Source organism: Lissotriton helveticus, chromosome 1_1, assembly GCF_964261635.1.
Source record: "Lissotriton helveticus chromosome 1_1, aLisHel1.1, whole genome shotgun sequence".
In the NCBI taxonomy this organism is placed as follows: domain Eukaryota; kingdom Metazoa; phylum Chordata; class Amphibia; order Caudata; family Salamandridae; genus Lissotriton; species Lissotriton helveticus.
The window spans coordinates 1,476,325,024-1,476,337,478 of record NC_136057.1 but is presented as its reverse complement, the minus strand read 5'-3'; the positions used below and the strand labels follow the sequence as shown (position 1 = coordinate 1,476,337,478).

General features: G+C 47.1%; 1 pseudogene; it reads left to right on the top strand.

The window, feature by feature from the left end:
* Nucleotides 1–454: 454 nt before the first annotated feature.
* The window catches only part of LOC144764264 (carbonyl reductase [NADPH] 1 pseudogene), a 40,511-nt pseudogene continuing 28,510 nt past the window's right edge, over nt 455–12,455 (top strand).

Sequence of the window (12,455 nt, the reverse complement as noted above, 5' to 3'; positions counted from 1 at the left end):
GTTTTCTCCTTGTTACGCCTCACTTAGGAAGGCTTAGCATTTTGATGTATTCCCAGGTTTACAAGTCTTTGTAAATCTGGGAATGTTCTAAAATCCATGGGTGGGTGGATGGGAACGCCGAAATTGCACCCATGGAATGCCTCCAAGTTGACATGTAATGTAACGCAGCACAAGTGGCTGCTTTGCATGACATTTACTTACAAAGTCACACACGGTCACTCAAATGAGTCCTTGCGAGGCTTTCTAAATGTTATTGATGCTTGACACAAGAACAATGATAAGGCTTCATAAATATGGGCCCTACTGTACACCAATGACAACAGTCCAGCCTGAAGGATCCCTCCCTGCCTCCAGGACTCGAGTCAAAAACTCAACCCTCCCTTGTAACCGCTCGTATTCTGTTTACTTCTACATAATTCAGACGCGTGCGCCTCTGCTGACAGTGCTTTGTTGCCCAATCATGGCTAGCACCAGAGTGGCAGTGGTGACCGGAGGTAATAAAGGCATTGGATTGGCAATTGTGCAGGCTCTCTGCAAGCAGTACAAGGAGACGTGTACCTGACTGCCCGAGACCCCAAACTGGGAGAAGCATATGTCAAAAAGCTGCAAGAGGAGGAGGGTTTGACGTCTCATTTCCACCAGCTGGATATCACAGACATGCAGAGTATCCAAACACTGAAGGACTTCATGAACAAAGAATATGGTTGAATAGATGTTCTGATCAATAACACAGGAATTGCTATCAAAGTCGCTGATACTACACCATTTCATCTTCAAGCGGAAGTTACTTTGAAAACCAACTTTTTTTGCTACCAGGGATGTCTGCGCGGAGTTGTTACCAATCATAAAGCCGCACGGAAGAGTTGTAAATGTGTCCAGTATGTCTAGTCAGCATGCTTTAGCCAAATGCAGCAAAGATCTCCAAGAGAAGTTTCGCAGTGAGACCATCACAGAAGGCGAGCTGGTAGCACTCATGAAAACGTTTGTGAAAGACACCAAGAATGAAAATCACAACCAGGAGGGCTGGCCCAACACAGCCTATGGAGTGTCGAAAATTGGAGTAACTGTCCTATCCTTGATTCAAGCTAGGAGGCTGACTAAAGAAAGGGGAGCAGATGGAATACTTCTTAATGCATGCTGTCCTGGGTAGGTCAAGACAGATGATCCAGCGCTGCTCTCAAACAACCCTCAAAACCATCACCAAAATCCCCAGGAGCTATCACACTTCACTCGTCGGTGGGGCCCATAGCACCGCGAGTCACTCATTCACACAAATGACACTGCTCTCAAGATCAGTGAAGCCAGAGGGCGAGCGTCTGGATAGCGGAGTACCCTACTTCATCTAAAAGTTAAATTCTATACATTATATACATATGCATTTTATTGATATCACCATGGTATTTAAATCTCATAAACATCATTTAAGGCACCCAACTGTTTTGGTCAATGGATCAGCTAGTAGAAGTTAGTTTATGGACAACAAGACCCACTTAATTCTGCATTTATTTAATTTGTATTTTCTCTTTAAGTCTTCTAGCATGACCTTTTGCTTAAAATGTTAATCTTTATTCAGAAAAATTAGTTTAAACATTTCTCTGATCACTTCAAGTAAAGGATAAAATAAGTTCAATTAGTTTACATTTATTAGCAGAATTGTTCAGAAATGAGAAAATTCATAGACATATTATCCATCTTCTTGGTCATAGAGGAAAGAACAGGATTAAACGACAAAGTTCCCAAAAACTGCCTTTCTATCTTCCTCGAATTTCAACTCCCATCAAGACTCCGACCCCATCAAAAGTTAGTCAATAAAAATTTCAAAGTCTTTGCACCCAGAAATTGATCAGTCGGACAGAGTGTCATGGTGCGAAAAAAATTCAAAAGCAAGCTTTTTTCTCTCTTTTGAACAGCCTCTTTTATACCCTTTTTCCCTAATTATCTAACTAAAATTTGAAACTTTAGGGTCCACACTCATTCCTCATTGATCCATTCGAGGGGTGGTGAAGATCACCTCATCGCCGCATTGTCCGAATTTTGCAAAGTCACTTCCATAATACTCATACGGTCATAATTGTTAATTTTTTATTTTGGATACGACTGATTTTCTGCAGCTTCACCTTTATCTCTTGTTGTCTAAATACCGACAGTTATTTGGATACCATATGTGTGTGCATAGGGTTTGCTTTTCCATAATTATCAATTAATCAATTAATAAAAATTAATTACCAATTAATTAAAATTAATTACCAATTAATTAAAATCAATTCATAATTCCTAATAATTAATAATTAATTTAGTATCATTAAATTACTTCCCACCCTATTCCCCTATTAACCCACAACCCGCTACAGAACATAATTATCAATTAATCAATTTTTTAAAATGAATTACCAATTAATTAAAATTAATTACCAATTAATTAAAACCAATTTATAATTCCTAATAATTAATAATTAATTTAGTATAATTAAATTACTTCCCACCCTATTCCCCTATTAACCCACAACCCGCTACAGTATTAAAATAAAATTTTTTATTAAATGACATAAAAATAAATTAAAAACATAATAAGCACATGATAATATACAAAAAATAATATAAAAATCGATATTAGTAACATCGAAATTATTAACATCGATATTACTAACATCGATATTTAAAACATCGATATTACTAATATCGATATTAAAATCTATTGATATTACTTACCTTCTATATTATGTCCCTTCGATATTTAAACATCGATATTATTGTATATCGATATTTAAATTTCGATATTTTGTCTGCATACCCCTGCGGGACTTGGTCCACCCTGATCAATGTGGATTTATGCCTGCCAGGGGCACCCGTCACTGTATTCGCCGCCTCCACCTGACGATGGCCCACCGTCATCGGCTGTCCCCGTATCTGGCGTTGCTTCTCGTCGACTTTGAGAAAGCTTTTGATACAGTGGACTGGGGGTATCTGGGGAATGTTCTGGAGAGGATGGGCTTTGGTCTTCCCTTATACCGCCTGATCAGGGTTCTTCATAATAGCCCTAGAGCCCATGTCCTTGTTAACGGTGAGCTTTCCGAACCATTTCCTATCCGGAGAGGCACCCGTCAGGGTTGCCCGCTCTCACCGCTTTTATTCGCATTGGTGATGGAGCCCATGGCGGTGCTGATCCGTCAGGACCCTCTTATCCGGGGCTGGGCCTGGGACCTGAGCCAGGTCGATAAAATTGCTCTCTATGCAGACGACGTTCTGCTCTACCTGGCGAATCCGGACCACTCCGGCCCTAGATGCCTGGAGGCCCTCTTGGCGTTTGAGCGGGTCTCGGGGCTCCGACTTAACCTGGCAAAATCAACCTTGGTCCCTCTACACCCCTCTCGGGCGTGTTTTGATTGGCAGCCGGTGATTCCCATCCGAAGGCAATCATTCAAATACGTGGGCGTGTGGGTCACTCTCCTGCTGGAGCTTGAATGGGCCCTTAACGTTGCTCCCCTGGTCGCTCGGATGAAGGCCGACCTCAAGAACTGGCAGTCCCTCCCCCTTAACCCGCTGGGCAGGAGTATACTTTTTAAAATGATATTCTCCCCCGCTTTCTTTACATTATGCAGAATACCACGGTCCACCTTTCAGGTAGCTGGTTCCAGGAACTAGACGGCACACTCACCCGGTTTCTGTGGGGAAGCAGGCAGTCACGAATGTCCCTGTCTCACTCTCATATTCCCCCCTTCGACGGAGGTATGGGAGTTACTAATCTCCACCTCTACTACTTGGCCACAAGACTTTTCGTGATCCACGACTGGTTTGCGGGCGGCTGGTCCGACCCACCTCACCGGGTGGAGCTCAGTACCTTGGACTTTGCAGAGAACCAGGGATTCCTATATGGCTGCCCAGTGCCGCAGGCCTTACCCCCAGTCACCAGAACGGTGCTCACGGCCTGGCGTACTGCCCTCTATCATGTGCGATGGGACCGGAGGCTCACTAGACAAACGCCGTTATGGAATGGTGCCTGGCTGAGGGAGGTCTCGTCCTTGGGGTGTTTCCGCCGCTGGGACCTGGTGGGGGTCTCGCTGCTTGGTGACGTGTGGGTGGGGGTCCACATGCGATCCTTTGCTGACCTACAACAACGACATGCCCTTCTCCACTCCCAGTTCTATAAATATCTACAACTCCGACATGCTCTCCACACGCACCTCCCAACACCCACCTCTCTCCCGGAATTCAGCCCCCTGGAGGCCCAGGTGATGATGGGGAACCTGGGGAGGGAGGGAGTGTCCCGTATATACCGGGCTCTGGTGACCAACAGCCCTACATCTCTTGACCGGCTTAGGGAGTGATGGGAGAGGTGGGTGGGTCCTCTAGAAGAGGCAGACTGGCGGGACGCACTTATGGCACCCAAAACCCTGACTTCATCCTCTAAGTTACGCCTGGTCCAGCTTTACTACCTCCACACAGCGTACCTCACTCCAGCACGTCTCTTCCGAGCCGGCATGAGAGCTTCCCCGGCAAGCGCGCGCTGTGCCTCTGCTCCAGCGGACTTCTACCACATGGTGTGGCAGTGCCCGGTCTTGGCGCCGTTCTGGAGGGAGGTGGAACTCGAGCTCACACGGGCCCTGGGGTGGGAGGTCCCCCACGACCCAAGGCTCTTGCTGTTAAGGGTGTTGGATGGCTTAGATGACAAGCGTTTCCTGGGGACAGCTGTGGCGGTGGCGAAGCGGGACATAGCACCGGGTTGGTCCCAGGCAGCGGCTCCAACAGTGCGGAAATGGAGGAGGGGGTGGATTGGTGTGGGGTACAGAAACAATCTCTCTTTGAGGCCCGGGGTTGTCCGGAACTATTCGGTAAAGTGTGGGGCAAATGGTTTGGCTTAATACCACTGTGAAGGTCCAATTCTTACTATGCAACTGTGTTATTTGGTGATTGATGTACCCACTCAGGGGGGGGCCTACTTCACCCTTGTTGATGCCAAGGAGGGGCGGTGTTTTAACTGTGATGTGTGATTTGCTACCAATGAATTTGCTTGTTCCAAAAATTTCAATAAAATTGATTATCAAAAAAAAAGATTCGCTTGTAAACTTAGAAAAAGGAAAGTTGAGGAAAGTAAAGAAAGAGAACGTGAGAAAGGGGCAATAGAGTTGGAAGAGTTTAAAGAAAGACTATACATGTTAGAAAGAAAATGGAAGATACAAGAGCTTAAGTCATACTAACTGAAAAGAACCTGAAACATGTTTTTGAAAAATTGAAGAAAAAAAATGGTGGTGTTATTTGGTGATAAGATCACCAAAGGAGGGAATTGATGAAGCGAGGCTGTGACATAAATTTTTGTATGGCTCTAAAAAGAGAGAGTTTTCCCAAATAAACCCAGAAAGGACCGGGAAATATCACAATCAAACAAAGAAATTAATTTCTGTGTATTCCAATTTATGTGTTCACATAAACTTTTCAAAACAACATTTGTTTAGACCAAATTCATCCTTCTTTTATAGCCCCATATAGAGTATTACAGTCACAACATAAGATTGTATGTATCTAAGTACATTTTATTAAAAGAAATTCGTAGTAGATGCATTAACAATTCATTATTCAGATCTGACACGGATAACCAGGGAGACCGGGCAGGCAGACCACTACGCTTTCGAGTAGAGACGCTGAACATCCCCTCAAATAATAAAGAGGAAGGATCGTTGTGTGACCCCATGAGGAGTTAAAGAAAGGAATCTCCTTGGGCGAGCTAAACACAGAACAAACAAAATCTAAAAGTCTATCGACACAAAGTGTTTGAAACGGAGCATGGCGCCCCCAGGCAATTAATAAATCCTCTGATGAAATACAGAGTGGAAATGGAGGTTAAACATTTATTGTAACCCCTGGGACATATCTGGTACCCAAAAGATAAACTAAATATTGAAAAAGAAGATTTGATGTTTTTAAACCAAACCGTCCTGAGGAAGGTGTTCTATAAAAGCGAAGCACCGAAACGCGTCGACACGCGGATTTTTTATATGTATAATTATGGTTTTATTAAAATGATGTATTGTAAAAAATGTATTGATTTATTGCGAAATTTTGAATAGAATGTGATTAGGAGAACATATGTATGAATGTTTTTTAATGAATTGTTAATGCATCTACTACGAATTTCTTTTAATAAAAAGTACTTAGATACATACAATCTTATGTTGTGACTGTAATACTCTATATGGGGCTATAAAAGAAGGATGAATTTGGTCGAAACAAATGTTGTTTTGATAAATTTTTGTATACCCCTCATAAAGTTAGTTTCTCGTAACTATAATATGTATTAATCGAGTGGATTTTACAACTAACCAACAGAAAAAAGAAAACACACAGAGAAAAGTACACGTGGGATACTAATTTGCTTGTGTTGCAAATCGTAATACATTAATCATGTCAATTTGTCATGCTAATATAGTGCAATAACGCTTCTAATTTAACAAAGCTATGCATGTTTCATCGCTTACACAAATCTTCAGGGCTCAAAATGACTGCGTATACGCCGAAGGTCGCTCTGCCGGTGATACTTCCGACCCGGTGGGGCCCTTGACCAGTTTAAGTGAAAATATGGAAGTAAAGATGGACACTGCCGTAGACGTATAATCTGACAGAGATCCCAGGAGCCTTTTAAAATAACCAGTAGTGGAGCGGATAACCCCAATCTACCATCCAAGTCGGTAAATTGAAACGGAGGGAAGGGTAGAGAGAAGTTCGCTCTCAATCCCTTTTTATATTTCGTGCGATCTGAACAGCGATGTGCGCGCCGATGGTGTAGCTCCCGGGTCACCGTGTTCCTGGTTGTGGTAATTGTTACCCCTACGCTATCCAACACTTTCCCTACTGTTGCACTCTCTGGTGTTGGAATAGTAATTTTTACCCCTATGCTATCCAACACTTTCCCTACTGTTGCACTCTCTGGAGTGGGAATAGCAATTGTTACCCCTACGCTATCCAACACTTTCCCTACTATTGCACTCTCTGGAGTTGGAATAGTAATTGTTACCGCTACGCTATCCAACACTTTCCCTACGGTTTCACTCTCAGGATTTGGAATAGTAATTGTTACCCCTACGCTATCCAACACTTTCCCTACTGTTGCACTCTCTGGAGTGGGAATAGTAATTTGTACCCCTACGCTATCCAACACTTTCCCTACTGTTGCACTCTCTGGAGTTGGAATAGTATTTGTTACCCCTACGCTATAGAACACTTTCCCTACTGTTGCACTCTCTGGAGTTGGAATAGTAATTGTTACCCCTACGCTATCCAACACTTTCCCTACTGTTGCACTCTCTGGAGTGGGAATAATAATTGTTACCCCTACGCTATCCAATACTTTCCCTACTGTTGCACTCTCTTGAGTTGGAATAGTAATTGTTACCCCTACGCTATCCAACACTTTCCCTACTGTTGCACTCTCTGGAGTGGGAATAGTAATTGTTACCCCTAAGCTATCCAACACTTTCCCTACTGTTGCCCTCTTTGGAGTGGGAATAGTAATTTTTACCCCTACGCTACCGAACATTTACTTACTTTTTTAAATTTGTTTTACTTTTTTATTAATTGTTATTTATAATATTATTTTAAGTATATACATTTATTTTTAATTTATTATATTTTCATTTATTTATAAGTCATTAACATAAATTTTTAGAGTTATTATTAATGAAGTATATACTATGTATTATATCTTTATTATTATTTGTTATTATTACATAATTTATTAATTTTAAATATTATAATATATTTTTAACTGTTTATTACATTTATAAGTGTTATTTTATTAATATTAAATTTTTTTAAATTAAAAAACGATATTTTTAAAAAAATTATCTTTTTGACATCTATATTTTTGTTACGATATTTTTGTACTTACCTTGTTAGAGATAGGATGTCGATATTGTTGTAATCGATATTTTTGTTGCGATATTTTTGTATGTAGGTATTTTTGTATTCGATATTTTGTCATAGATTCCCTGCAGGAGGGGCCGGAGCCGCTGAGCTATCACAGTAGCGAAGATCTTGATTTCTGTGTTGATCCGCGAGATTGGGCGGTAGTCAGAGCAGTCCAGGGAGGGCAGCTGTGTCTTCGGGATGACTACAATGGTAGCCACATCTGATTCAGACGGGAAGGACCCCTCATCGACCACGTGGTGGAAAAGCTCCGTCAAATGGGGGACCAGGTCATCTCGGAATTCGGTGTAGTACTCCTTGGGGAACCGTTCGGGTAAAATTGATACTTGTATAGCGCACTACTCACCAGGCGTCCTGCCAGGTGCAACAGGGAGATTGCCCCGTGAATTTCTTCTGGGGTGAGAGGGCCGTCCAGGGCATCAGCGGTTTCCCGGGAGAGACACAGCAGTTGGGTACCGGACTCCTCCAGCAGTCCAGCCAGGGAGGTGCCGGGAGGGCGAGCGGCGTATTAGGCCGCATAGTAGTGCGCAAAAGTTTGAGCAATGGCTGACGACGTCACCTGACGGGACCCTGTGGCTGTCCGGAACTCCGGGATGATACGATTAGCTCTGGCGTAGGACACTAGGTTGTGGAGTAGTTTACCGTTTTTATCCCCCCATCCATAGATACGCGCCACCGAGGAGCGCCAGAGCATTTTGGCGGACTCCAGGGAGATCCGCCGAATCTCTTCACGCACCAACGCCAGTTGCCTAGAGGAGTTGTCATTGCCATTGGTCAGTTGAACACGTTCCAGCTGTACAGCCCGGGACTCCAATTGCACCAGCTGGGTGACCTGTTCCACGCGTTTCGCGTGTAACAGCCGCCTGGCCACACCTCGAACCACCACATTACCGGCCTCCCATAACGTCCCCTGCGAAGGGACCGAGCCTGTGTTAATGGAGAAGTAGTGACGCAGCTCCTGGCCGAGGGACTCCACCAGCGCAGTCTTGCAGGCACCAAGCGTTTAGTCGCCAGGCCGTCCTAGGGCCTGCAACGGGGGACTCAATGCGGAGAGAGATGGGGGAGTGGTCTGAGATCCCCATGGGCAGAATATCCGCCCCTGACACCAGTTGGCAATCCGTGGCGGGTATTAGGACAAGATCTATACGGGAATGGGTATGGTGAGTGGCTGACGTGTATGTGTATTGCTCTCTTTGGGGGTTCCACACCCTCCAGACATCGCAGAGGCCCCCGGCAGGAGGGGCCGCTCCTCCGTGAGCCAGGTCCACGCGGCCTGGGAGGAATCGAAGAAAAATGCCTTACTCTGGAAGATCACTTTAAGCCGGGCCGGGAAGAGGAGCCCGTAACGAAGGCCCATCGCCCTGAGTTTTTGTTTGACTTCATCGTAAGAGCGACGTTGTGATTGCACCTCCCTGGAGTAGTCCGGAAAGACCATTATTTTTGAGTCCTGAAAGTGCAACGGCCCCAGCTCCCTGGCCGCTCCCAGTATGGCGTCCCTGTCTCGGAAGTTGAAAATCCTAAGGATGATGGGGCGAGCAGGGGCACCAGGTGGGGGTTTAGGAGCAAGAGAGCGATGGGCGCATTCCACCGCGAACCAGGGGGAAAGTTTCTCTTTGGGCATCCAGGAGCAGACCCAGGTTTCTATAAAGGTGGCAACGCGGTCCTTCTCCACTCCCTCCGGAAAACCCAGGAGGCGCATGTTGTCTCGGCGCACCCTGTTTTCGGCATCTTCGGCCCTACGGTGCAACTCCGAGGTCTGCGTCTGAAGACGGGCTACCTGGGACTTGAGGATGCTCACGTCGTCCTCCACCGTGGAGATACGTGACTGCGCCTCGGTGGTGCGTTCTGTGGCCTTGCGACGGTCTTGACGAATTAAGGCCACGTCTATCCGCACTTCCCCTATCTTGCTTTCTACAGAGGCCTGGGACATGCTGATCGCCTGTAGGATGGTCGAGAGGTCCCCCCCGGCTAGGCCAGAGACAGCCGGCGGTCCGCCACTGGGGCCCCGATCTGACGTCGTGAACTGCTCCATTGTAGTTTGGATTCTGGGGCCGTGGGCTTGAGTGGTGCAAGACCTCCCCATAGTCTCCAGGCAGGCCAACAAACGTGCTCAAGGGAAGGAACGGGGGGGGCTCCCCAGTCAGCGTTCCCACCACCAGATATAGTGGCCAAACCCTCGTCCCAACGCCCGGCCCGTCAGCACCACAGACCACCAATCGGCAGCTCCAGGTGCCCGTGGCGGATCCAAGGGGGGGAGGGGGGGAAGGAGAAAAACGGGGGGGGGTGCCTCCTGATGAGATGGCCGACTTACCCCCGCACCAGACCACAACGTGTTGCTCCGCTATGAAGACGGTGATGCGCCCGTGGCCGTCCACCAGACTCTCCGGCCCCAGGGGAAGGGCACACCGCGATCCAGGCAGCCGGGTCAAGCCCTGCTGCACCCCTCCTGGCCTCAGGGGTCACAAGGCAATCGATGTCCACGGCAGACCCCCTTCTGGGATCCACCGGTCCGCAAACTTCAGCTCCGCATGTCCACGATGGCGGGGGGATGGTCAGCCTCCACAACCCAAGGGAGGAGAAAGTTCTCGGGTGCTGCTCCCCTGAGATCCATGCGGGCCCACTGATGATCTGTTGCTTCTTGCAAGATGCCCCCCCCCCGAGGGCGGCTCGCCCACTGGGGCAACACCAAAGCCGAGGTGTTGGAAGGCCCCTTCGCGGGGGTGCGCTGGCACGGTCCAGGCAGCCCAGAGCAGTCCCAGGGTATACGGCCTAGCATGGGCCCCCAGCCACACCTCACCTCACCGGGAGCCCCACACCGTAGACTCTTCACACACAGGCAGGTCCACTCTGCAGGTCGGCACTCCCGCGTCGATGCAGCCCAGTTCCAACACAGGCTCCGCCCCGCTCCCCGCGGCGCCCTCAGCGGGTGTCTCGCAGCACTGGGCCGGCCACAAGACTGCCGGGCCCAGCCGCCGCCGTCTTCATCACAGGTCTCCGCGGCACCGCCGGGGGTATGTCTGCACCGCCCTCAGCCCCGGGCAAGCCCGGCATCCTCCCACGGTCCTCTCGAGGCCGGCGCGCCGCCCAATGATCCCGGGCGTCTCCGCAGCTCGTCGATCCTCGGGTCCGCTGGCCAATCCACACACCGCTGCGGCCCCAGGGCAGAGGGCGATCGTCCGGATGTGTCGCCCCTGCCCGCCGGATTCACAGGCCGCGGGGAGGAGAGTACCGGATCACAAGGGCGCGATGCTCAGGGCCCAGGTCAAAGCATCATGAGGGCCGCCATTTTGAGAGGCCCAGGCCGCAGGCAGCAAGGGACTCCACGGAGGGAAGGGAGACCCAGAGCGGCCCCCCCAAGACACCGGGGGACAGCAGGAAGCACGGGAGCAACGGCAGGTAGGTGGGGGAGCTAGATGCAGACTGGTAGCTGCGGATGCGAGGCGGATGACGGAGGGGGTCCGGAGCACTCTCAGAGTGCAACCGCCATCTTGACGCCTCAAGCCACGCCCCTGCAAGCTAATCTTAGGATTAATATCATTACTATCATTACAGTGTGTGGAATTATTACTTTCCCTATTATTGACCTACCTATTTCAAAAAAACATTTATTTACAGCTGAACAACTCTTACCAAGTTTCTCAAGAACACTTCAACCTCCAGTGGAGCAACTTCTTTATGCAATATTTATTATTTGTAATATACCTTTGAATATTTTGACTTTTTTCCAGAATATAGGTACAACAGTGTTGTACCTTCAAAATTCCACAGGCTCCTCCTTCTTTTGCCAATACTATATCGAGAGTAAGTCGATTTTGCATCACCATAGCTCTCATAGCAACCATTTCAGTAATTACCATTAAAAATCCTCCTGCAGTATCTGTTGATAAATGATCTACTATCGTTGACAACTTTCTAATTTTTTTTGCATTAAAAGATATGCCCACTGCTGGTATCAATGCTCCAAAAACATCACCTATTATTTCTAAAACACTTTCCCTTTTCCTACGGGTTAATGGTTTACCAATTTCATGAATTCCATTAGTTCCTCTATCTACAGGAAATATTTTAGGAAAGACCAAACCTACATAACAGGATCCATACCAATGGTCCGGTAATCTATAGTAAGCCTTGTTACCGAACAAAAAATAAATTACAGGAAAAACAGGATCCATTCCTCACCACCTTTAAATCCCCATCCCCCTTTTATAATATAGGTATTTTCACATTGACTTGCACCCACAAAATAATTATCCGAATACATCATTTCCCTATTTGTGGGGTGTCTATACTTGTCGATACAAAAGGGGATGATGGACGGAGCGTTTGAACAAATCAAACACTCACCCCCAGTCAACTGATCTGGGTTTAATCCATCACCATTCTTTAGTTCACTCAGCCACCCCAGTTCAGACCTGGCTATATGCAAATCAGTCTGACCCTGTGCCTTATGGGAACAGTCCAGCCCGAACTGCCAAGCCATGTCTTCCCTGGACCGGAAACAAGCATCCTGGGACCGGTTTCGGATTCATAATCCTCAT